Source organism: Rhipicephalus sanguineus, chromosome 2, assembly GCF_013339695.2.
Source record: "Rhipicephalus sanguineus isolate Rsan-2018 chromosome 2, BIME_Rsan_1.4, whole genome shotgun sequence".
NCBI classification, from domain to species: domain Eukaryota; kingdom Metazoa; phylum Arthropoda; class Arachnida; order Ixodida; family Ixodidae; genus Rhipicephalus; species Rhipicephalus sanguineus.
In genome coordinates, this window is record NC_051177.1 from 46763408 (window position 1) to 46790546 (window position 27139).

The 27139-nt window shown below is 46.5% G+C and overlaps 1 protein-coding gene across 1 annotated transcript in view; it reads left to right on the plus strand.

Moving 5' to 3' along the window:
- LOC119382879 (uncharacterized) overlaps positions 1-27139 on the plus strand; it is a 476078-nt gene that overhangs the window by 1473 nt on the left and 447466 nt on the right. The window lies entirely within an intron of this gene.

Genomic DNA, 27139 nt, shown 5'->3' on the forward strand with positions numbered 1-27139 from the left:
GGGGGGCATGTTTTCAGGAAAGTCTTGGCCGCCTGCTTCATCAATATTCAGCCCCGAAAAAAGAAAAACCAACTGCGTCGTCGCTTCGTGGTGCTTAGTGTCGGGCAAGAAGCCCATTGGTAATACAGCTTGATGCTCGCTTGTTTGGTCCTGGTATTTCCGCGTGTGAACGAATCAGCGTTGTTATCTGGCCAGTTCTGCAGGAAGTCGGTTGTCATAAAACAGCTGGCGAGACGAACCACTCAGCGCATATGTGCACCTCCCGCAAGTTTTGCAGAAGATAGCGCCATCTTCTTCTTCGAGGAACACTTCGTTCATGTATGTCATATCGCGAAGATATGTAGCTGCTGGCACAGTATCGGTGCTTGTTTACTGACTAGTGTTGTGACCGACATCTAGAGATAAGAGCCCAGTGGTATGCAAAGCGTCGCGTGGAATTTGGAATCAGTCGCGTGGGAGAGACCAAGCGTCTTTTACGCGACTGAAGTATCGGAATCCTGGTATCAAATTTGCGATACGCAGATATTTCCTTATTTGTATGAAATTTAGTTTACCAGGACACTAGCATTACGTGATCATTCAGTAATCCATATAAGGTTCTCGTAAAGGATCGAACCCTTGACGTACATACATCCTATCAGTGACTTCATTATGCCCAGATTTGTTGGGTCTGGGAAATACTTTATTCACAGGAAAGGGGGCAACTCGTTAGCTTTAGCTGATGCATGCTTGCGTTCCTTTCCGTTTTTGCGGCAATGGAAGTTTATGAGTGATGAGTAAAAGGAAATATTCTGCAGTTCTTTTGTCGTTGCTGCTGACACAAAGAACGTTTCACGCATTGAACCAGGCATAACGCTAGGGGGGGGGGGGCACCTCTTACGTTTCCCTAACTGGCTGTCGCCTCTGCACTGTGGTGACGTGTTCGATTACTGGTCGATTCCGCCATCTTGTCAGTTCTTATTGGCCCAGCGGTTTGCTGCGGTCTCTATGATTTACATGGTCCAGAACAGCGCCGCCCGAGTCCCTGCTGTAGGATGTGCCTGATAATCGGACCATGGCTTGGCACGTTACGCCCCAAGGCTTAATTGCAGGATTTAAGACCCGACCACCATAGTGAATGTCCGATCTCAAGTTTAATGACATCACATGCAGGCGACTTCGAGCAATGCGAGTGTTCCTTTCGCGATGCCTGTAGTTGTCTCAGTAAATGAACTTACTTCAAGAAGTTATCGAACATGGTTTATCTGGAGAACAAAGTGCATCAGAGCATGTGTTAACTGCCCTGTTCCGTGACGTTCCATCGAGACTGGCAATAAGCACAGGTGTTTCGAGCGCGGGTTAATTAACCTTCTAACTGCGGACATAACTACTAACGCGAAAAATACACAAAGGACGAAGTAAAGACGGCGGACAGGACGCAGCGCTACGCCACTGCCGGTGTGTCTTCCATTAGTGCTGCGACCTGTCTGCCGTCTTTACCTCGTCCTTTGTGTGTTTTTCGCGCTAGTAGATATGTCCGCAGTTAATACGGACCAACTAGCCCAACTCGCTTCTCTAATAATTAACCTTCATAACGTACTTCAACCTCACGAGAGAGGTGCTTTTGGGTATGTAGGTGCGTGTGTGTGTGTATATACACGTGTTCTACGAATACTGCAGATTTCGTGGACTTGTTGCCAATGGCAATAAGTGTCTGTTGTCACACGTCCCGATGGCAGCTACCAGAGATTAATAAAAATGAGTGCAAGTCTGTATTACCTTCTGGGGCTTCCCTTTGCCGAAAGTGGTCCGACTCTCCGTTATGAATGTTCGTGCGTGTTTATGTTCCATGTATACAGGGTGTCCCAGCTATCAAGCAGCACGATTTAAAAAAAAGGGAACGGCGTTACGCGAAGCAAACCTACTGCATATTGTTCCTAGCACGCTGGGGTAGCACTGCTATTTTTTTCGTTAATGAGGTTTGAATAATTAGTCATAATTATATTTGTAACTCGAGAAGTACTCACCTAATTCTCAAAATGTCAATGAGGCGTATGTAGGCATGTTCAAATGGCATCTAACTGCGCTACTTTCAACAACGTGCTAATTGCGCGCTCATTTTTTCCGGTTGATCAAGAAAGGCCGCGAAATATGAAAAGTGACACGTGACTAGACTGTTGCGCGTGTCGGGAACCAGCGCCCTCGAACAGGCTCTCTATGAGGTAGCCAGTATCAAGGAAAAAATGCAGAAAGAAAAAAAAAATGCATCGCCCTATCTGCCACTCCCCGGCCTAAGAAACGCACCGCTTGGTTTTAGAGTCAGGCCGTAATCAGAACACCTGCCGCGTTATCAGTGAGAACAGTCGGCCGTGAGATATCGATAACGATTGTGGCGTACTATGGAACGGAATGAATCCCAGCGAAACTGCACGCATATCGTTGGCGCCCGACCTGTACCCTTGCCAAAATGCGGAACTGTCTCTCGCAATGGACAACAGGCAGAGCAGTTGTTTTCAGTAAGCTTAATTGAGGGCGCTGGTTTCCTTTGAGGGTGAGAGCGTAGTCACGTGTTATTTTTCATATTTAGCGGGCTTTCTTTATCAGCCGGAAAAAAATGAGCATGTAATTAGTACGTTGTTAAAAATTGCGCAGTTAGATGTTCTTTGAACATGCCTACATACGCCTCATTGACATTTTGACAATTAGGTGAGTACTTGTCGAGTTACAAATATAGTTATTACTAATTAATTAAACCTCATTAAAGAAAAAAATAGTGGCTACCTGGTGTACACATTATGCAGCAGGTTCGCTTCGCGTAACGCCGTTCCTCTTTTTTTAAATCGTGCTGCGTGATAGCTGGGACGCCCTGTATATACACACACAAAATGTAAGAATTTCGGGGGGGGGGGGGGGGGGGGAAGCAGCAGGGCTGAAACCCCAGACCACAGCCCTAGCTACGCCACTGCCGGTGTGTCTTCCGTATCCTCACAGTACACTTATACGTGGGCTGGGGATTACTCAAGTGGAGATTCCAAGCAACAAATTGATAACAGTTTGATAGTCAATGCTTCAAGAGAACAACTGCCTGATAACGTAAAATCTTTACCAGGCACGAACCAGCAAGGTCACTGACCCCGCATAGTCAAAGCTGTCTGATTTCATGAAACGCCACTGTTTTGACTATGCATGGTCAGTGGCTGAGGTTTCGCGCTGCTAAGCACTGGATCGTAGGTTCGACCCGAGCCGCTGGGTGCGCGCCCCGATAGGCTTGGAAGGCGTTATCTCGTGTGCTTAGGTCACGGTCAAAAAAATAAAACCTAAGAGCTCGGAATTAATAGGCAGTCCCCACACTATGTCGTGCCACATAATGGAATCGCCAAATGAACCGAACGGACTAAAATAGACCTCTAGCAGCCTACGTCACTCACTCCCCGTGCGTCAGGTCACGTGACCTCTCGGCGCACGTGCAACCGCGGGTGGTTGGCAAAACATTCCCGCTGCCGGCTCAGCGTGGTACAGTCGCACGGTGTTTGGCGCACGTTTTTTTTTTCTTTGGAACCTTTTTCTGAATCTTTCGGTTCCAAGATTATTTGTGGTATGTGTCAAAGAACATATAAATGTGTCGTGGACTGTGTGACGAAAAATTTGCCACGCTGCTGGCTGTTTAACTTGGAGAAGTGAACCCACGTGGTGGTTTGTGCAAGGAACAGCGGCATCGTCTTCGAAAATGTGCCGCGTTTACTGTGGCGTGTAGTGTGCGTTGAAAGGCAGCGAAAATACCGGTTCACCTTTGCGGACGTTGAAACTGACAATATTGTGTGGTGTGTGTTGTGTGAATAACGATGCATCTTGTTTGCGAAAACATCGGCACGCGTTGTTTCTAACAGGGCAATTTGCAGTGACCGGTTGTCGACGCAACATCAGGATTGGACATTTTATTTGACGCGATGATCTGCGAGTGCGTACATCTCAGTGTTTGTGCTGCGTGCACAAAAAAAAAAAAACATGAAAGGGCATGGTGTCCGTGCTGAAAGGTGAGACTACGCATGAGCTACCAGCGTGTTTTAGCATTGCGGAACATGCACGTATGGTTTACCGCGGCGAATATCCAGAACCATACGCGTATCGCCTTTTATTGGAGATATACGTCATAATGGAAGCAGTGGAGATTCTTGTTTGTCATATTCTAGTTAACTTATCTTTACGGCTCGATATTTATGAAGTGACATTCCGAGTTTGTGTACCAAGTCTAAAGGAGAGGAGCAAGTATGGAAACACGTTGTAGGCATCAGATACAGCGACGTAACCGCGCAAGAGAATATTTATAATTAAATTATTGGTGTTCAACATCTCTAAACTGCTCAGTGGATTATGAGGAACGCGGTAGGGGATAACTTTTTCACTGGGATTTGTTAACCGAACGCAGGCTAATGCGTGTTTCCTTCGTTTTTTTTTTTTCTTTGATTCATCTCTGATCAGAATTTTGCGCCGTGAGTGAGAATCGAATCCGTGACCTCGCGCACAGTAGCCGCCAATGCTGTACATCGTTTAAAACTGCAGTGCAGATTTCGCGACGAAAATTCATGCCATGCTAATCCATGCCATGCTAATATTTCTCCAAACACCAGTCGCCGTGAAAATGTACAACGTTCGCTTCCGAGGAGCATAAGATTTTTTTATGGCTGTCATCCCCGACGAGCAAATCATATGTTGAACTAACAGAATCGTTCATTACAGGCAGTAACTCTTCCTTCTAACAGCTGTGAGTTCAGAAAACAGCAATTTGCAAAAACTTCTATCGAAGTAAAGCAGACACACGCAGCGCTGCTATGCAGAGAGATCCCGCCGGCGGAACCTTCTTGCCAACCAGCACCTGCTCCGAAGGCGGGACTTGGGGGCGGGACACTGCCAGTGACGTCACACTGTTTGCAAACAGGGAGAGGTCTATAGACCACGCACTCGCCGCCTAGTCTACAGCGGCGCTGGCTAACACTCCCAGGGATTACATGCACAGAAATACCCAACAAAATGGACGGGGAAGCGCCTTCCGTCGTAGCTCAATTCGTAGAGCATCGGACGCGTAATTAGAAGGTTGTGGGTTCGGATCCCACCGACGGAACGAGTGATTTTTCGTCCACTTCAATTTGCGTCACAATTAGTATACTGCAGTTAAACATAAGAATTAACGTCCTCTATGCTTTCCCAGGCCTAATTGTCTGTTCGATTCATTTGATTGTGTCTAACATATAAACGAGTCCCTCGAAAAAATTTCCCCTCTATCGTTCATTCGTAATAGAATCGCGTTGTATGCTGGTACGTAATACGTGTAGGTAAGGGTTTAGTTTTTTTCTCTTATCATTCAATTGGTTTTATTGATCTGACTCAGTGGGCTGTGTCGTTTCGTTGAACAGATTATGAGGATATAATCACAGGGCCATGATTACGTAAGGCAGACATTCAAATAAAAACGAACGGGTTTCTTATCGTACGTTGTCGACTGGCATTCTTGTCAGGGCGCCGTGCTGAACGCCCAGGAACCGTGTTTAGGCTCTTTTCGACCGAGAACATCATTCGCTGGAGCCAACCGCGATTGAAGCCACAGCTACCCTCGTTTGGCCAATCAAGACGCCGATTGTTCGAATGCACCGTGTGTCCGTATTAAGGTATACGCCGTAGGTGCTTCCCTATAGGGATCCCCAAAGGGATGCAGCACGCGTGGTGCGTCTATGCCCGTGGGCGTCCGAGCGTCATCTGCTCCGTTTTTGAAAGCCAAATGACGCTTTGGAGCTTTCCCTTACAAAAATTAATTTAGTCAGTCTATAGACTGTCTAAACCCATTTTTAGAGTGTCTATAAACTGTCTAAATATACTTCTGTAAGGGTTGGTTTCATTGCCATATATATGGTGGCCCGAAGAGCGCGTCGGTGCACCGAGGTTTCGCAACTTTTGCATGTGCATTTTGAGCAGAGTACGAACGGACAGCGGCACGTTGCCATTTTTGTGGGCTACTCGAGGGGGACAGTTTCCAGCGTGCCTGCTTTCCTTTTACTCTACAATTTGTTGCATGCTCTCTCTCTCACTCTCTCGACTCGCCGAAAAATGTAGAATGATTGAGCTGGTTCCTGTTTGTGTGTCTCATTCACAACTCGCATCCTTTCTTTCCGAGCTCTGAGGAGTGGGCTCAGAGAAGAGAGGTTTTCCCCTGTCTTATTCCGAAAGCGTTTGTAAGAAAAAGCAAGCGATATATTTTATTTAAACAATTAACCTAATCCGATATTTCACCATTGACACCTAGTGGGAAGTGATTTATTTATGTTGTACAAGGGGAGGAAGGACATAGCGTCAGGCGCATATCCTAAGCAGAGTTGTACGTAACGCGTTACAGGTAACCGATTACTTGTGATCAATTAATTTCCTTGTAACTTTGTAATATAATCGATTACTTTTCCGGAACTGTAACGTTCTGGGTAATTCAATTACATTTTCTTGTAATTGATTATCGGTAATCAATTGCTTTTTTTTTTCTAAAATCACCTTGTAACCAGTCTTCCACGGCAGTTCTCGTGCAGAAAAATACGCGACCGCTCTGTAGGGACCCCCCGTACTGTCAGACGGGCGGTTCCTACGGAGCCTATTTTTTCACCTTTTCCTTGGCCTTAACCTGCAACGCCTTACCGAGCGCCAGCTACAGCGAAGCTTCATAGAGGGCATGGACACTATATAGCATCGAAGCACTGCGCAACTACGAGGTGGTGCGCAAGGTGTTCCTACGTTATAATTCCACCCTTACTTCCAATGCATGCTTTGAGAGCGTGTTCAGTATAGCAGCTGACCTCTTAACGAGTAAACGTGGAAGAATGAGCCAAGGCAACTTCGAAAAACAACTCCTGTTGAAAGTGAACAAGGTGTAACACCATATCACAGAAGCCACAGTAAGCCTCCCAGACTTCGCTCCAGCCTCCAGCATTCTCACTACCATGCAGGCCACAGTAGTTCGTTGTAGTTTGAGTAAACTTGTGTTATTGTGTTACGGCAATAAAATTTCGAAGGAAAATAACGCAAAGGTAATCGATTACATTTCTATAATTGCTCATTTACTTTTCTGGGGCTGTAATTGATCGCTGTAATCAATTACATTTTAAAGGAAGTACTCGTAATTGTAATCGGTTGCCTATTTTCTGTAACGTGTACAAGTCTGGTTTTAAGGGACGGACAGAAAGGTTGAGCTAGCTCAAGTAACACTAGACAGATGTGGTTGCAGTTGACAAAGAAAAGAACAACACGTTCGTGAGAATCCCTGTAGTTACTGGGATACAGTAGCTGAGATACTGCTCGCAACGTTGGCATACGGTTTACGTTGGGTGTCGTGAAGCTCAAACCGTGGCCCCCGCGATTACTCCGGCGGCGCGCTGCCGGAGCTAATCTCGAAGGCCACACTTCAAAGTTTGGAGTGTAATGTCGTCGTTTGCTTAGCAGAGCTTTAGAGGCGAGCCCGTTAGATGCGATATACTTCGGTATGTCAGATGGAACTGCAACGGCGGCGATTGCCAGCTCGAACTGATAAAGTAAATAAAGTAAGCACGAACTTTAAAGGGACGCTAAAGGCAAATATTATGTCGACGTTGATTGTTGAAGTAGCGGTCCAGAAACCTCGTAGTGCTACTTTTATGCCAAGGAAGTGCTTATTTTGAAATAAAAAGTCACAGTTTCGCCGCAAGGGCGAAGCAATGAATGCGATAGCAAGAAACTAATGCTATACGAAGTGAGGCTCGCCAGTGGATACTCTCAGTTTGAACAGCGCTCCTGTTGCAAAGGTGGCCGAAGCAGCGAAGGAAACTAGCGTGCTTCAAATGTCGAGCTGTGACACTTGATTCGCGCTCATCTTCTGTTTGTTCGTTTAGCGGCGTCCCTTGAGCTCGAGTGACTTTCGTACGCTCCGTAACATGAGCGCGGACATCACGGTGAAAGCGTGAAACATCCGTCTTCCCCTCACCACGAGAAAACCGCGCGAGCAGAGAGCGGAAGGGCAAGGTTCTCCCTGCGGAAAAAGCGAGCGAGCTCGCCGACGACTTTTAAATGCGCCCGTCGCGCTCCTAGCGCCATCTCGCTTGTAATGAAGAAACGCTTATAAGCGCCGGCCGTCTCTGAGTCCGTCCAGCGGTAAAGGGTGCATGACGGCGGCGACGGCGACGACAAAATTCAGCCGAGACTGTCCATATAATTGCTATCGCAATAAAATCACGTTTTAGTGGTCCGCATCGCGTTAGCGCACTTCAAATCACCAGCCTAAAATCCGACTTTAATGCGTCACTGCTGCCGTGCCCAACGTTGCCCGCCTTTACTGCGCGGCCGCCGACACCAGTAGCAGCAGAGCGAAAGTAGTGGGACCCACAGTAGCAACAACGGCCATCGAAGCTTGCCGCACGGAGACGGATGTGGACGGAGAACTTGACATCGAGACATTGGCTCGCGACGCTGGGCTCCAATTCAGCGACTTGAGCCCCGATGAACGCGGTATGCTGCTGAGCGCTCTAGTACCGGCGTCGTTGCATGCGGTATTTTGTCGAACTTTCTGTCAGAGCGACTTTCACGAGCGCGCAAAACACACGCGGCAGTACGCGATCCCGAAATTACCACTGCGACGCGACCGCGTGAGCGAAGCAGGGCGCCGGGCGAAGCGCAGTTCGGCGAAAACGGAACCTTTGAACCACGCGCGCTGTTCCCCATGGCAACGCCACAGAGGTTCTTTTTTCCATGAATCAAACGGAAACGAACAAACAGCATTTTATTACGTCTCTTGATGCACGGAAGGTTCTTTTTTTATTGCTGCTAGTTTGATTACTAGTGATTTATCGTAGGCAGATTCTCATACGTCATCGGGATCGCTTCGAAAATGTCCCACTCGTGGCGCTCACCATGTGATACATTTAGCTTAATTTCTCGGTAAGTAGGGCACCGCTGTTGATAATATTGCCGTTTTAGAAGTTGTCATACATTGAGCTTTCACTCTGACATAAATTGTCATTTGCCTTTAGTGTCCCTTTAACATCCACGCTCCATTGATGTTGCGCGCAGGATAAGCGCAAAGTCCCGAGAAGAAGCGAAGCGCCCGCTGAACTTGGAGCTTTCTTTCTCCTCACTTCTTACCCATATCTTCATCTTCGTATAGCGCGAAAAAAAAAAAATCTCTTCCTCAAATAACTGCGCTTGCACTGACAGCGCCATCTAGGCGGCGTTGGGTTTGCCCACTCTCTCGTGTGTCCGCTCCCATCCTCGTAAACTAAGTCGGGTGGAATAAGTCTTTTTCCGAGGACTTCGATGCGGTGGCTAGAGCGTAACTTCGTGCTGGTCTATGTTTTACGCCTTTTTGCAACCATCGGGATGTTTTTAAGGCCCAGCCTCTTTGAATACTCTGAAGTTCCTAATGTGTTCCTCGTCTGGAGTGCGTGCTTCCCATCTTATATGGCTGTATTTTACTGGGACGGAGACCACAAGTGAGTGAGTGAGCGCTTTGAGGTCGGTGCCGACATACGGACAGCTATAGACTGCAGCGTAGACACACCGGCAAATCGGGTTCTGCGGAATCCCGCAATGTGAAGGATTGGTCATGATGTGATCGTCATCCATCCGTTTGGAGCACAAAAGCCATGCGGAAATGCGTACATTTTCAGAGAAAGAAGAGCAAGAAAAAAAGCTTCATGGTTGACGAAAAATTCGTCATGGTCCAGTATTCGAACCCGGTACCAACGCTAACAAAAATCACAGCATATGCACGAAGTGAATGATGATGAAGTAGCTTGTTCCAGAGGTTATATCCGGTAAACCGTGATTCCTCTGTACATCTGCTCAATCATCATCATATAAAGAAGTGACACGAGAGTTGTCGTGGTGTGATTGTATATACACAATGTTTATAACACAATGTTACAACACAATGTTATATACACAATGTTCATAATTTTCGTATCGATGCACTATATACATAAATTTGCATATTGATGCAGTATATACATTTTGTTCAAGGGATCATTTACGGATCAGAAAAACTCGGGGGAACGTTTTCCTTTTAGTACAACGTGAGAGAGGGCGCGCCGTGAGAGGGGATTCCGGATTATGAATTTCGACCACATGGGTTCTTTAACGTGCCCGTAAATCCAGGTACACGGCTTTCATTGAATCGTTGACAGTGAGTCCTAGCTGGTATCTGAAAGCTTTCTTCAGTTACGACTCTAACGAAACTTTCTCGTTATTAATGAATACGTCTACTGCCATTTCTTTTTCTGGTTGCTTAAACAGGCATTAATTAAGGGTATTCGACGTCTCATTTCGAAAATTCACTCCTTGACGGGATAAGTAGGGCCGACAGTTGGGCGAGTTGATACGGATGCATTATTAAAACACGGCGCTTGTGTTCGTGTGGTGTTTAAACGTCTCTTTCTGGCGCGCTCTTTTCTTAATGCCTTGACAGGACATTGAGATGTCCCTGAATTTATAGCCGCCGCGGTGTTCTAGTGGTGATGGTGCTCGACTGCTGATCGGAAGGTCGTAGGATCGAATCCCTGCCGCGGAGGCCGCATTTCGATGGAGGCAAAATGCTAAAGGCCCGTGTGCTTAGATTTAGGTGCACGTTAAGGAACCCCGGGTGGTCGAAATTTCCGCAGCCATTCACTACGGCGTCTCTCATAATCATATGGTGGTTTTGGAGCGTAAAAAACCAAACAATCTTTATCCCTGAATTTATTTATAGACGTAACTTGTTTTCCTTTTTCAATATGTCCATATCCAATGTGGGGTTTTCACGTTAGTTTTCTAAACGAAAAAAAGAAATTACCGACTCATTTTCTGTAGGTCTCACAACAGGAAACCGCGGCTGCCCAGCCTCGACAGTAATAAGGCAGCTATGTAAGTCGCTCGGGGAATTACTATGTAATTATGGAAAACGTCCACAATAAGGAACTGCACGCGTTCAATTAAGGATAATAGGTTGTGCGGTGAATCGAGCGGTCAAAAGTTTAAAAATAGAATATTCGCTTCGTAATGTTTTTAGACGCGATGCACGTCACTTTAATTACGGTGCTTCGTCTTTTGGCTTCGGATTTGACTGCAACTTGGAAGCCCTTATTGTCGTACGTGCGAAAACCGGTTCTGTAAGTTCAAAGGAACCATGCAAACTGCGTCTATGGCGATTTATTTATTTATTTATTTATTTATTTATTTGTTTGTTTGTTTGTTTGTTTGTTTGTTTGTTTGTTTGTTTGTTTGTAGTGGCACTGCGTGCGCTTTTACGAACGATACAGAGTAACGCGTTTTCGTTGGAATTGCAGCTTGAAGCTATAACGCACATGGGACGCGTCGTGCGCAGTTGCCGTATATAATCGCGTCCAATTCGATGGCGACGCGCATACGATGAGAGCCATAAACCAACCGCCGAAAAACGAGGGCAATTTGATCGCCTTCCCCCGATTTCCGGCTCTTGGCAAATTCACCGGCGCGAGAGGTGCTTGACCTCGAAGCGAAAGTGAGCAAAAAACGACAACGTGTATGCGTACGAAACACGCATGAACTCACAGTTTGAACGTGAAATTTTGGCGTACATTTATTTAGCACGCTCGTAAGTATGTAACCAAATTCGATAAAAGCTTCCATTCATGTTCAACCTCTTCAGATTTAAAAAATGCAGTTACTTTTTCCGCATGTTCATTATTTCATGTTATATAATTCAGAAAACACTTTCTTTTGTTCTTACCACATTGGGCAAGTAACTGCCTCACAAAAATATACAAGTGACGTATGAATCAATAGCAGAAAACACAAGACGCGCAACAATGGAACAATTTTAATGATTGGGTAATATTTTTTACTTTACGATTAGTGCACTAAATTCTATTAAATGCGAAGCATTTCATAGCGAGCCTTTGGTACTAGGAGCGTTTCTATCTATCTATCTTCCCACGTCTGGGTGACCTCGTGATCGCCGTCTTAACATGGTGTAGTCCGAAATTGGCACGGGAGGGTAAGAGGATTTGAAGAATATGACTGTCTGGCCATGACATGAATAACGTTAAAATCCTGTCGAGTACGTCATCAAACCCATTCCTTCAGACACGTGTGGCACATACCCGTTTACCACGGTTCGTGGTGTACGGGCGCCACAGGTGATTGACAGTTTATATCTACCTAGGAACGGCGAGAACATACATTGGTGTTTAATTTCGAGAGCTTTCAGAAAAACCGACGTCGGCAGCTTTAACCGGGCAAATGCAACGATTAAAAATTTTGATCTTAGCAGGAATCGAACCCAAGCATTCTGCGTGGCATTCAGGTTATTCTACCGCAGGGCCACGCCAGGTCTAGAAAGTGTTTTGGAAAAACACCCTACCCTTGCGTAATGTCGGTGCAACGTAAGTTGTGGTTGCTCATTTTATAACAAAGCAATAAACTGGGTGCATATATACGCCTATGATACAGGCTTCATGTCAAGTTAACGTCTTTGGGTCCAGTGTTGGCTGCGCTTTTATAGCAGTCTAATAATCTGATAAACATTACATTTGTATTCCTATGATTCACCAAGCTAAATTCAAGCGTCGCTCGACCCCGGATGAATAGGCAAACGAAAGCCACACACATGATTCACATGATCGCACCGTAAAATGCACTTCGTTTCGATTATACAGACGTATGTGCTCTGACGTGAGTGCTGACGTGACGTCACACCATAAGTTATCCTATAAACGCCAGTGCCTTCGATGTGCCTGGTAAGCGCACGATGTGCACACAACTACTGCAATTGTAAAAAGACGTCGATCCACCTCGTAACGCTTGGCTCAAAGCCCCCCCCCCCTCAAAAAAAAAAAAATGCAGCATAGAACTACTCGCGGGCTGCTTCGCATGTTGCCAATTCCCACAAGGCGTGGGATCTGCTAAATTTTTGTTTTTATCATAATCATGCAGCGGTCACAAAAATGCTTAGAACCGAAATAAATTAATATCTGCTTCTCATGCTGTGTGCTCCAAACATCTGTAGCTTTTTTTTTTTTTAATTTCGAGAGTTTGCCCAACGGCATACATAGTTAAATATACAGATAGAGGCCGGCTTCCGCTATATACATCTGTATACTATTGGCCTCGAGGCCCACCACTGGAAACGCCGGCGCCACCGTCGGCGTGACGTACTTGGCAGGATCACGTGGTCTCCGCGGCCGCGTCGGCTGCTTGTGGCGCACTGCCGCGTGCTCTGAAAACGAGCTTCAAGTCCCACATGCGCTGCGGTCTGTTCAAATTCGGAAGTTTTCTCTCATTTTCTACTAAATTGAAACCATTTTAATAGAGTGGCTGCCTCCATGGGGCTCTACCGCTCGGTGCCGCAGCGCCGCGCTTACGCAAAGGAGCGCAGTGTCAGCCTGCACTGGTAACCGCGGGACAAGAAACAGCGTGAAGCATGGGTTGTAAAGCTCAGAACCGGCAAGTAGCCATCCGCTACGAGTCTTGTGTGCAACAAGCACTTCCGCGACGAAGACTTTTGTTACTGCGTCGGGCCTGCGATGTTCGGTGAGTAGCAGACAGCGCGCACTGAGACGATGGCTCGCGCGCGCTTCCCGCCGGCAAATGATGCTTATCTACCACAGGATGGTAAAAGCGCTACATTTTACCACGTGCGATGCCATCTCAGAACCCTCCAATGCGACCTCTTGATCGTCGGCCCCGTGCTCAGCGTCCACCAAATCGGCTGCAGATGCACAAGTCATTGTTTAGATACGCTGAATTAAAAAACGCACAGGTTCCCTTATGCATTCGTTAAAGATGACTAGAAGGCGAAAGCCAGCTTCTTCTTGTCAGTCGATGTACTGATTCTCCCGCGTTACTGTATTTTCTTTCTTTTCCTAGGCGTCGCATGCTACTACATGCTCGGTCTCGTAGACTGGTTCTCCTTCCACCAGCAATCTCGAAGTGGTGAAGCTTTGGTCTATGAATTTGTTGATCACAGAGAGCGGCAAGTTCCCTGGAATGCAAACGGAACGATAATAAGGAGCATTAAAAAAAATGCGTCGCATTTGCTCACGTTTTGTGTGAGCACCAAACGAAACGAATGCGCTGAATAAAGAAACAGAAGCAGCGGCATTTGCCCGCTCAGAAGACCGATCAATACGCAGTGCGAGACAACTTGTCAAATGACATTGAAACGTACCAGAATTTAGACCGAAAAAAAAAAAAAAACATTGAATCGTCGGGACGGCAGATCACAAAGTTGTCATGCGCACCGAAGCCGCAGTTGTAAGGAAATTGTTTTTGAACTGCTCTGATAGCGTCCGCGCAACAGTAGTTGTTTGTTTCCTCACAAATTCTCATGTTTTGCGGCCTAAAGTTCACAGCGCGGTGCCAAAACGCGCTCGTAGCAAAAGCGAAACCTTCAGTACGAACATGCATGCAGACGCTCATACATGTAGAGGCACCGTCAGTCGTCGCGAAACCCGTGCGATCGCTGGCTTGAGGCTTCTTTCTGTTATTCCCCGTTTGGTTATACAGGCAGTCTACTCTAACGAGATATTTCACATAGTTTGCACTCAGCGAGTGACTACCTTTCACGCAAGAAGCCGGTTCAGGGGTCTCCAACGCGGTGACAGCGTGAAGCGGGTGCTCGGTTTTCTGCAAAGAGACAGCGACTGTAGACTATCTTGTGCTTTCAGTTCGTCGAAAATGATTATCTTGACAGTAAAGAACACAGTTCATTTCGAAAGTACTTACAGAAATGCCCTGCAGGGCTTCCGCGAGGTGTTTTTGTAGAGCGCCGACAGCAAAACCTATGGGGAGCGCGCCGGCGGCATCCTGCCTAGCACGCAATCGAGGCGCGCCCGATAGAGGGCGACTCCGTAACTCCTCGAGGCCAATAGCTTTCACGCTGCAGAAAGAATGATTCTTCTATCTGTGATAACTACTGATACATCGCAGTGAATGTCTGGCTGGGTGTGCAAGGTTAGCATTTTGAGAACATCAAGTGTTTTTAACTAATGTCGCATTTCATTGCGGAGAGCCACGGATGTGTACACATGCACACTTGCAAAACATCAGTAGGCTACCATTAGTAGGGCATCAAGGCACTGGAATGCGACCGCGGCATCATTGTATATGTGTCGCTTTAGCGTCGACAGAGGCGAAAAATCAGGCGCCTTGTATGTTTTCGAATTCATATTACGGTGTCAACTTACGAGAGAGGAGAAGGAAACAGAAAAAGGAGAAGGCAGGGAGGTTAACCAGAAACACTTCCGGTTGGCTACCCTACACTGGGGGATAGGGGAAGGGGAATAGAAAGACGAGAAATAGAGAGGAGGGAAGAGAGAGAAGAGATGCAGTGCATTCACTAGATCGTGCGGGATTGCACCACAAGTCAGAGGCGTTCGCACAAGCCCGTCGTTCTCAAAAAACACAAGAGTGCTTTCACTGCCTTGTGGGCCGTCAAGAGATGTGGACGGTGCTGTAGTAGCACCTGCACAGAAATTGGCCGATCATCCAGTCGCCGCAGTGCGTTGGACAGTACTTGTCTCTCCGAGGCAAAACGAGGGCAGTGGCACAGCAAGTGTTCGATGTTTTCTTCGGCGCCGCAGACTCAGACTCAACTTACGAGATTGGAAACAATATTAGGAGCTGGCTCGCCAGGTTCTTAAGCTGGGGCTAAGTCCCGCGCCGTAAGCGGAACCTTAGTTCCAGGCGACCGCTACAGGCGCAGCTCGCGCGAAAGAGAAGTCTTCTTCCTCTTGTCCTTTGCCGAGCCTCAATTGATGATGGTAATGCAGGCAAAACCCGATCATCTCCGAGCCAGCTCCTCAATCATCAATCACTTCGTGGATATGGCATGATTTTTTTTAATATATATATATTTTTGGTCTGTCTCCCCTTGCGGGGAAAAACGTGCCAGAACTAAGATGGGACTGCTGATTAATTTTGTCCTCTTCTACCCCCTTGATGTGCACTCAAATCTACGGGCGTGTTTTTACATTTCGTACCTCATAGAAGTGTGGCCGCCGTGGTCGGAAATCGAACCCGCGCCCTCAAGCTTACATTGGAGCGCAACACCTTCTAAGCTACCGCGGCGGCACGAAGAAGAAAGGCAATTGTTCCATGCGCGCGTTTTCAATACGCACGTGGTATTAATCCAATCGAGAATGACGTCAGAAAATTATGGGGTAGGGTATTTGTAGTTTCTAATTCAATTGCTGTTGTGTGTGATAGAGGGAAGTGAAATTTGACAGAAAAACAAATTACTTACTCAAGCAATCCTTGGCAATCCCACTCAGAACCTCCTCATCATTACGCTGCAGGTTGTCGCTGCGGTTTCCAACGAATTACTTACTGCACAAATAAGGGCAAATTCTTTATGCGCTTCAATTAAGAGCTATAATTAAGTCCTCTTGTGATTTCCTTGGCTTCATTAACTGATGATTTTATATAGTTGCATCATAGAATGCAGTAATACGAATCGCTAGACGATGCTGTAATAATAAGCTTTTCGAAACTTTAATTTTGCCAGGTGATAGGGCTTATTAGCGAACAAAGTTATTACGAAATTTTCCTTTATTTCGCATGGCCGAACCGCGATGACATAATGGCGCCAGCGTGATGTCATGGACTTAAGTTGACTTTTTTTTTTGGTTGATTGCCGAGAAATGCCGGGACAAGAGAGGCCGGATCGAGTTTTCATTAGATTGCGAGAACGCTCTGTAATCCTTCTTTATTAACGGTCTAGTTGTGCCCGGTCAGGCGCTGTCGAAATTTTATATAACGTCACTAGGATTCGGGTGAAGGAGGTTCGAAGTGGTCGTTGTCGCCAGTCGCTCGTTCTTCCGTCGTTGCTAGACTACCGAACGCCTTTAATGTAACGGCGATATCGTACGCGTCTTAAAGGCCAACTCCGGCGATTTTTTGGCCATGTCAAAGTAATGGTGCTTTTATGTTCCTGAGACGCTCCTCTTACGGGCCCGATAGCAGAAATACTCGGCAAATTGGAGAATAATTTTAAATAAGCAAAAAAGCGCAACACCGAAACCGAAACCCAACCAAGTGTACTGTCTACGTATGACGTAGACGTTGTTAAGAACGAACCGTAAGTCGTGCAAGGTATGCCGGTCACGCCGGCGCGGAGTATGAAAACTGTGACAGTCGGGACGACCAGCGAAGCGCCGGCCAAAGCAACGCTGTCTGTCGCCTTGTGCACAGCAGACGCTCGCTGTAGCGGCCGAAGCGCCGAAGTTAGCGGTGTCCTCGGCTGCGTCACTTCCGCCGCCTTCCCAATACTGACGTCACAGACGCAATGTTGCCAATAATTGTGGGAAGCCAGGAGGGTGTTTGCAGACAATCTTTAAATTTCATTTGCAAACAATCTGCGCATGTCTCAAGCCTGTAATTTGGCATAAATGACGGAAACGTGCAAAGGAACGTACCCAGCGAATTTCATTGAGATCCATCGACCTCGAAAAATCGCCGGAGTTGGCCTTTAAGTACGCGTACACACGGGGTGGGGAGGCAAGGGAAAGCCGGGGACCGATTGCAGGTCTTTGAGAGAACAACATCATGGCTTCATTTTCATTATTTTTGCACCCAAGGCGGAGCTCATTTTCTTTCGGGCTCGACCAAAGGGAGCAGAAGGGGGGGGGGGGGGGAGGCGGCTCTGCGGTGAGACTCCTCAGCTCCCCCCCCCCCTACAAAGGATCCTGCGCACGCCTGTAACTAAAGTCATTTCTGTTACCGTGCTATCATTATTTGATGTCTCAAAAGCTCTTTCTTGGAAGGTCCGCCTCTCGGCGGTACAGTGGTGCGTTACGGCGCTCCCGATCGCCGCGGCCGGGATCGAATCCGCGACCGGCATTTCGATTTAGGCGGTATGCTGGAGGCCCGTGTACTGCGCGGTATGTCAGTGCACGTTAAAGAACACCGGATGGTCGAAATTTGGGTAGCCCTCCAGTACGACGTGCCTCATAACCATGTCGTGGTTTTCGCACGTAAAACCTGATATTATTGTCTCTTGAAAGGTGCACGAAGGTCAAAAGATGACTGTCGTCCCAATAATACCGTTCGTCTGGCTCGAACGCAGTTGTATCTCCTTTTTCTCCTCACCTTGTCTGCCTCGTTACTCCAGTGAGGGGAAAGCGAACCGCAATGCGGCACCTGCAATAACAATGCCTTCTTTTCTCTCTCTCTTTAAAGAGACGCGTGCACTCTCTTTGGTTGTCATTATACTCCGTTCGAAGAGTCGTAAGGCCCGAAAGAGAGTTAGCGTGTCTCTTCAAGGAGAGTCATAAGTAGCAAGTCAGGACTCATCGAAAAGAGTACCACGTACTCTTCTTTTTTTTTCTTAGAGTGCATTGCAGCGAAGCACAACGAATAGTCTCGTCCCATTAATATATAGCATCATAGCTAGCATTGTATTCCGCACAGAGTAAAGAGGCACACAGAGAAGATGGGGAAGGGTGCTTTCTCTCTCTTCATTCTTTAAAGTACTATCGTCTAATTCGCACATACTCTTACTCGCCAACTCGTACTTAGCGCTTTACAAGGCCAGCAAATGTCCGTAAGTGCGCTACTTGTTAGGTAAATCTTGTAACGTGTAACTTGTATACCTTCAAGGCTAATTTGTAGTGTAGCGCCATTACGCGCTTATTCAAAGGGACACTAAAGGCAAATATTAAGTCGCCGTTGATTGTTGAAATAGCGGTCCAGAAACCTCGTAGTGCTACTTTTGTGCCAAGGAAGTGCTTATTTTGAAATAAAATCTCGTTTTAGTGGTCCGCATCGCGTTAGCGCACTTCAAATCACCCGCCTGAAATCAGTCTTTCACACGTCACTCCTGCCGTGCCCAACGTTGCCCGCCTTTACTGAGCGGCGGCGTGCAATGGCGGCGTGCACCATTCGGGCATCCGGCAACATCACGTGCATGCGGCATTTTGTCGAACTTTCTGTCGCAGAGACTCACGAGCGCGCAAAACACACGCGGCAGTACGCGATACCGAAACTATACCACTGAGACGCGACCGCGTGAGCGAAGCGGGGCGCCGGGCGAAGCGCAGTTCGGCGAAAACGGAACTTTTGAACCACGCGCGCCGTTCCCCATGGCAACGCCAAAGAGGTTCTTTTTTCCATGAATCGAACGGAAACGAACGAACAGCATTTTATTACGTCTTTTGATGCACGGAAGGTTCTTTTTTTATTGCTCCTAGTTTGATTACTAGTGATTTATTGTAGGGAGACTCTCATACGTCATCGGGATCATTTTCCAAATGTGCCGCTCGTGGCGCTCATCGTGTGATATATTTAGCTTAATTTCTCGGTAAGTAGGGCACTGCTGTTGATAATAATGTTGCCGTTTTAGACGTTGTCGTACATTGAGCTTTCGCTCTGACATAAATTGTTATTTGCCTTTAGTGTCCCTTTAAGTTTAGCTTCGTGGGCGTTAAATAACTCTCCCCGCTTTGGCGTGGCGTGTCTCTCATTCATAACATGGTTTTGATGCGCAAAACCACAACGTGCGCGTGTGTGTGGCTTTGTTTCTATCGGAAGGTTTCCTGCGTCCCTAACACTGCATGATTTTAGTGAAGTATGTGGGCGTTATCTTGAGATGTTCGCTAGTATGCGTGATTAAGTTAAAAAGGAGGTCAAGAAGGAGAAAGAAAGGCATCCTGGAAAGTGCACTTTTGTGCGAGCTTGACGTTTCGCAAGATTCGCAGTGTGAAGATGTCTTCAGTTTCAAACGTTGCGCTTACTTTTCAGTGATGTCGCGCGTTGAGCAACATTACAGCCGGAGGTGTGGCGTGCTCTGCGCACTCTTATCCTCCGTGTAATAGTTTAGTCTGGCGTGTAGTTGCGTACGGTGAAGCACTCCTGCAGCTTGAGAGCTTCACCGCGAAATCGGGAGCTATAAAGCTTACAAGCTTGGGCGACGCTGGCGCATTGCTTCGAAGGTAAAATTCGGAGGCGATGCCTGACCTTCAAATTTTGTAAGTGCTGCGCAGCAGCTGGCTAAACCACCCGTTAGAGACTCAGAAATAAATAAAAAAAAAGGTAAGAGAACGGCGAGATATTGTAAAAGAACATTTCACGAAGGGATTTATGGTTGGGAAATATAGTGGTCAGCGGCTAGTATAAAAAGGCGTAGATCAAGCCGTAACTGTAGTAAAGGCGTATTGAGGACCGACTGATAGCGAGGGCAACCGCAGCCGTATAGCCCAGTTTTTATGTCATTGTGCCGCTGAGCCAGAGGACGTGGGTTCGATCCCTGTCCACGGAGGCCGCACCGCGATGTGCGCGAAATGCCGGAACCACCGTGCACTTTAGATATAGGCGCTCAATGAACAACTCCAAGAGGTCAAACAGTATTTCGTGGTTTCCCACAACGGCGAACCTCGGAGTCAGATCGGGGTCTCTGCGCTTAACGCCCTCTGAATTTAGGTACTTAAGTCTAGTTACATATCAGTAGAACTGGGAAAAGAAGGGTTTGAAAGAGGGGGGTTGCCTGGTTCTCCGAAAGGAGGAGACCCGCGACGGGGAACTTAATTAAATGTGGTCACGAACTATATAGTAAGCGAAATCAGAGCAAGTAAGCATTTCCCTCCCCTTAATTTCTGGTTTCTGGTACTCGAGAGGAGGAGCAAGAAAGCGTCACTAAAACGAGTGAAGTGTGATCGCTTTTAGAAAAAGCGAAATAAATTGTGTTTCACGTATATCACGAAAAAGGGAGGAAGTACACGCGATCGGGCTGCATCTAGAATTCAGTCGGTTTGTGTGTTTCAACTCTGAGTCGAGTTGCGTGAACGAACGTACGGAGCACATTTGATGTTTTTCGTAAAACAGATCAGTGAATACACAAATAAATGCGACTTTCTGCATACTGTGTCAAGCCATAGCGTTTTAGATTTAGTAGATTACAGCTCCCGTTAGGTGGCAATAACTGTACTACGGCTTTTGTAAGACCTTGAATTTGAGGCAACGGGCTCAGGTTTACTTGCTGCAGTGATGTCAGCATTTTCGGAAATCTCGTCTCCCGTAAACACTTTTTTTTTCCTTCTTTTTGTTGCCGATGGCGAGTGCGCATTGAGAGTCGCGCTGCCCTGCAGGACTGCTGGGATTGCGGAACAACTTAAATGTGCTCGACCGAGCCTCGCAAAATCTTAAATGTATACCGCAGTGCGCTTGCGTCATGTGGCTATATAGCATTGCTTTGTTATAGTGGTGTGCTTTTGTGTGTGTAGAGACGTGCATGCGTTGCAGTTCTCCTGTCACAGCTGGGGCTTGGAACTTTGATTTCGCCATCGAATGTTTCGTGTGCTGGTAAATCTCAAAAAAAAAAAAGAAATTTGTTCCCAGTGAGCCTTGTCGGAGTCAATATTTACAACCTCAAACACATGGACCCTTCGCCTCTGATACTGGTTTTCTTTCTTTCTTTCTTTCTTTCTTTCTTTCTTTCTTTCTTTCTTTCTTTCTTTCTTTCTTTCTTTCTTTCTTTCTTTCTTTCTTTCTTTCTTTCTTTCTTTCTTTATTTTCTTTCTTTCTTTCTTCTTTTCTTTCTTTCTTTCTTTCTTTCTTTCTTTCTTTCTTTCTTTCTTTCTTTCTTTCTTTCTTTCTTTCTTTCTTTCTTTCTTTCTTTCTTTCTTTCTGTCGCTATGCCTATAGGCACAATAACCCTCGTGGTTTTGGACATGCCACCCGCATGCGAACGAAACCGACATGTTTATCGCGGGCAAATTTAGCCGTAAATCCCTTTGAAATGTCTATGCCATGGCGTTTCGTTCGACCATATCATCGCTTCTTTGCCCGAACATTCAGTATTCTCGAACGAGCCCGTATTTGCCAACGTGTTAGTTTTCCTAAGAATTACAGTAACAGCAGTGTTTGCGTGTGTGCGAGCGCAGAAAAGGGTGACGATGTGTTGTATCGGTAATACGTGACGTACATAGTGCAACTTGTTTTCGCCGCTGTCGTCCATCGATGACAACGAAAAAATAATAATAACGTACGTGTATTCACTTTCGGGTGAATGTAACACTTTGTGCTTGCCTCTTGCGGGTTTATGTCACTTCGAAATTGCCAGTGTACCGCTGTACCGACGATCACATTGCTGAATGAATGGCATCATGTTTGACGGCGTATTGTACGTTCCTCATTTCATAACCAGGGATGAAAGAGCGCAGTAACTTGCGCGTGTGCTTTTAGCCGAGGACGAAGTTTTTCTTTTGAAGAAACGTGGCATAAACTGATTGCATGATACGCTCCTTAATAACGGTGACCAACTTTCGGAAATGCACGATGCATCATCTGTACGCATGCATGCCATAACTTCCTTTGAATGCAGTCTGCTGCGCGCTTTGCGGAATTTTTAAATCTGCTACACTTGTTCACAGCGTATAAATATTCACTATCGAAGTAGGTGCTAGAGGGTAAGGTGGGGCAAAACGCGACAAAAATGTGAAAATAGTGAATATCATTTTTTATATCACTCGTTACCATAAAATGTCAGCACAGGCACTTTCTTTTGGGTACAAGGTATGTGCTACATAAATATGGCCATGCTGCGACTGTTCAAAATATTTTAAAAAGAAACGAAAAATGCACCACATGTCTCATTTTGACCCAACCTGCGGGGCAAGACGAAACGCTGCGTGAGGCAAAATGAGACAGCGTGAAAAAATTTTATCCTTTCAGCTGTTCAGTAGAAGCACTTCAGTAGAAGCACTTCAAATTCACTCCGTGGGCCGCCACGCAGTCTTCATGTACCCAGTCTTTGCACTCCACGCATTGAATCCACACAGAACCCTGCGCTGTGCTGCTCCGAAACTCCTGAAAAGCATTCAGTGCTTTTTTCATCTCGTTTTCCTCCCAGGAAACTCTAGATGATATTCCCTTGTACGTCCGCACCATCCTTAACAAAAAAATATCACATATAATGAGCGTAAATAAATGGTTCACTTAATAAGACACTCTCTAAGGCAGTTTAATGCCTTTTTGTCGCGTTTTGCCCCTCTCACATGCCCGATTTCACAAAAATTTATCCTTTGGCCCACGGCACCAAATGAACTAACCTTTTGGTGGCATGTAGCTAGTAGTATAAAGTAACAAAATAAATACTTACATTGTTGTACTGATGCCGCAGTAGCTTCATGCACGGATCCGGAAATTTGGCCGAGCAGAATTTCGCCCCTTTTACGTCCCAGAACAGCGACATCATTATGAGAGACGCCGTAGTGGAGGGCTCCGGAAATTTCGACCACCGGGGGTTCGTGTGCACCTAAATCCGAGCACACAGGCCTCCATCGAAATGCGGCCGCCGCGGCCGGGATTCGATCCCGCGACCTTCGAGTCAGCACTCAAGCACCATAGCCACTGAACCACTACGGCGAGTCTGACGTAGGTGCTGTGTTTTTACTGCGGCAAAAAGTCCAGCCAGCGCCGTCAGACTAGGCCTCGGAATGAACAATATGCGAGATGTCGCTCCTAAGCTCTCGCACTGGCTCTCTCTGACGTCATAGGTTTTTAGGGCGTGGCGAATAGGTAGACATGATCAATTGCTTATCTGTAAAGGAATACTAAACTGAATTTTAAAGGAACAAAGGACGGAACATATGGCTAATTTCGGCAACCTTTGCTGCTCAAAAAACTGCTGCCGAATCGGTGCTGAAGTTTCGACGAGCCAATAAAAAATTCGGCGGCACATGTTGCACTCTGTAACACTTGAAGGCGAAAACCTGCTGCACAGTTGGTAACGCATTAAATTATGCAATTGGAGGCCAGACTTTTCGCAAGGCCTAACGAGCCGCAGCGTGAGTGACTCGCATTAGATTACCTCGGCGTTCTCAGTGGATTGCACTGTTCCTCTCCTCCTCCCCCCTCCCCCCCACCCCGACGCTGTCTGCACCTCGCATCGTGTTGCACTGCCTCCGAGATCGGCCCACCTATGACCAAGCTACGATGGAGTGCGACGTCGTCATCACGTCACGTCAAAAATTTCTATCTGTGACGTCATTATGACTTGAAATGGTGACGTCATAGCATGACGGTGACGTCGCAACATGACATAGCGCCCGTCCTGTCTATGTCTTCCTTTGTGCTCCTACGTGGTCGTGGTTTTGGCGCCAAGTTTACTGTTGGCACAAAATCGCAACATGCAACATGACGTCATCAGGGACGTAGGTCACGTGGGTTTTGTACCACTTCATTTGCGTGCCTTGTTTCGCTCAAGGGGCCCCTCAGCGAGACACTTAAGGCTTTCGCCTTCGAGAAAAGAGAGAGAGAGAAAGGGAGGTGATGCGCTCGCTTGTTCCCTCCAAAGGTGTTGCGGTGGAGACTGGGTATTCAGTGCAGCACTCTGTACTCTCCATTTGTTTGTGTTTTTGCTCGAGTCTATCGTAAATAGATTCACGTTCGGGTGAGCCGCGTCGAGGCGAGTGAATGTTTCCCACAGAGAATACTTTTGAAAAGCCTGCGATGTTTCTTTCGTTGTCCGCTTCGTCCATGAACCCTAAGCGCAGCCGAGCCGTTCGTTAATCTAACGAGACGTGTAATGCGCTTGGTTGGCGTCCATGGACGGTGCACTGCCCGCACTGATCGCGTGCAAACGTTCGATACAATCCTGGCGTGCCGTGTGCATGTGTATATGACCATGTGAAAAGCGACTGCTGTCACTTTCCATAGCATTACGCAAGCACTCGCTGCTGCCGGTTTGCATAACAGTTTCCAACGGGAGCTGATTTTTACAAGCCGCCTTTTATTAGTCGCATGTCGATCGATGCGACATTGTAGAGGTAATCTTCAGAAGGGTGTCCTGCTGGCCGAGTTTGTACTATACCATCACTAAACGCAGCGCAGAAAACACGGACACAGACACACGGACATTCACGGACACAGAAAACACGGACACAGGTAATCGTTGTCAGTGGGTGTTTGGTCTTGCGGTACGTGCATAAAAATGCTGTATGGTGTGCACATATTCTGTTCTGGTTGTTTCTGTTGTCGTTGTTCTCGTCGTCGTCTCAGCTGCAGCTGAAGACCGAGCGTGGGTAGTTTTAAGAAAGTTTACTGGACCGTAATTTCCTAAATGCGAAACAACAACGACGACGGTGCCTATACAGTGACGACGCCGGCGAGGAAACACGTGGCGTCGCACTGCCGTATTTGCCCTACGTGGTGTTTGTTCCTTACATCCAAAAATTAGAACTTTCACCGACATGTGGTCTTCTGTCGAAAGCCTATTTACCTCAGAATCAACGAAAACGTCAAGTTGATCGAAAGCACTTCATTCTTCGATATATCTGAGGGAACCAAACAAAAGGATGCTTCGCCACTACACCCCGTTTCAGACATCAGGTGTAACGCTGTTAAAGCTGTGTGCAAGAAGTTCGGTGTGCAAGATGTGTAACTACGCGTGTCTCGTGGTCGGCCTTTTTTTGTTATAAGTGCTCTTTCGAGCCGAACACAACAAGCCTGAGCGCGAAACGTCGCGACCGCCCACAAATAAAATCGAAAGCAACGGAACGCAAAGTAATGTGGAACATATTGATAGCCATGTGACGGAGTTTGTTTCTAGGACACAAGGCATATCTTCGTGTATTACTCAGTCTAAGAAAGAAAAAAATGAATCATATTCTTTTCTTGATTAATTTATTTCTACAATGCATTGCATAATTGCCATATGGCGCTGGAACAAAATGCGAAATGACGCCTGATTATAGGATCCCAGCGCCATAGGTATACACTAGAAGCACAACCACAGAAATGAAGTTAATTATAAAACGATAGCAATACAAAATGAACGGCATGCAGCAGCTTGCATACCGAGTATGATGTAATGATACTTCGTAATACTTGATATTTGCAAGTATTCCAAGTATCGTCACATGATACTTGGAATGTCAAATATCATGTAATGATACAAGATAATGAAGCACAACTTTACAAAACATATAAAACTGATTGTAGGCGGTAAAACCTTGAACTATCTGTTGGTGCGAAGGCAGTTACTGCAAGAAGTCTCGCTAGCATCTACAGTGTCGCATCTGATGTATGAAACGGAGTATGGCTCTCCCAAAATCACACACATGCAAAAAAGCGAAAAGGGGAGTGGAGGGTTGCCGAGGGGAATACGCACAACAATGATAGCAATAACGCTTTATTAATCTTAAGCAATGTTTACCGTTAGTTGTTGGTGTCCCTCTATATATAAAGAAACAGCAGGTTCGGTCCTTAAGAAGGCAGAGTATACATATAAAGGCAGTCTATATGATGTAAGTAAGTATTCCAGACACGCGTCTGTGTCTTCCAGTGTTGCGGAATGGGCGCCTCCATTCCATTCCAATTCCATTCAGGGGAATTAGAACTGCAATTCCATTCCTTTCAATTCCCCGGAACGAAAAAGCTTAGCCCATTCCCACTCCGGGAATGGCCGGGCAGTTCAGTTCCATTCCTGTAATTCCTCAACGTAGGAAAGGCATCTTGATAGTTTTATCGAGATAAGAATGAACGGCCCATAAAACTGATGTCATCAGATGCATTAAGAACTGCAAAACACGTCACGAAGGCCGAGGGATAGTAGCTTGGTGACATTTCTCGTGCAGTACAACCACCTTACTAATTCCCATAGGGACAGTTCTCCTATAGTATTTGCATGGTCAGCATGTTAGAACGAATGCTGATGTTTTAATATTGTTTAAGCTTAAACGTGTTAATGATAAAATGTTTATTTAGCGTATTTTTATGCTGGCAAAAGTAGTGTTCAAGAAGACTAAGCAGTTTTGCCGCGCCTCTGGAGCGGTCGTGAATATGGAGAAAACTAAGATTTGGTTAATGGGTAACAAAACCGTCTAGATCTGCTGGTATTAGTTGGAACAGTGCACCGCTCGGGCACCTTATACCTTTGCATCGAATGCGGAACACTGGGGCGCACTGCTCGCAGGTATGCAATGTCTCCCCTGTCGCAAAGGTTATTTACGTGTGTCAGGTACTAAACTGCTCGTGAGATAAAGATCAGGCTGTGCATAGAGTATTCGCCCCTTTCGTGTGGGGGTATCAATGGGAACCAACACGCAGGGATAACCACCATCACATCTAATAAGACAACCAAGTTACGGTGCACTGATAAATCACGTATTATTGACGAACGCTCTATCATCGAAGCACCATGCGCTAA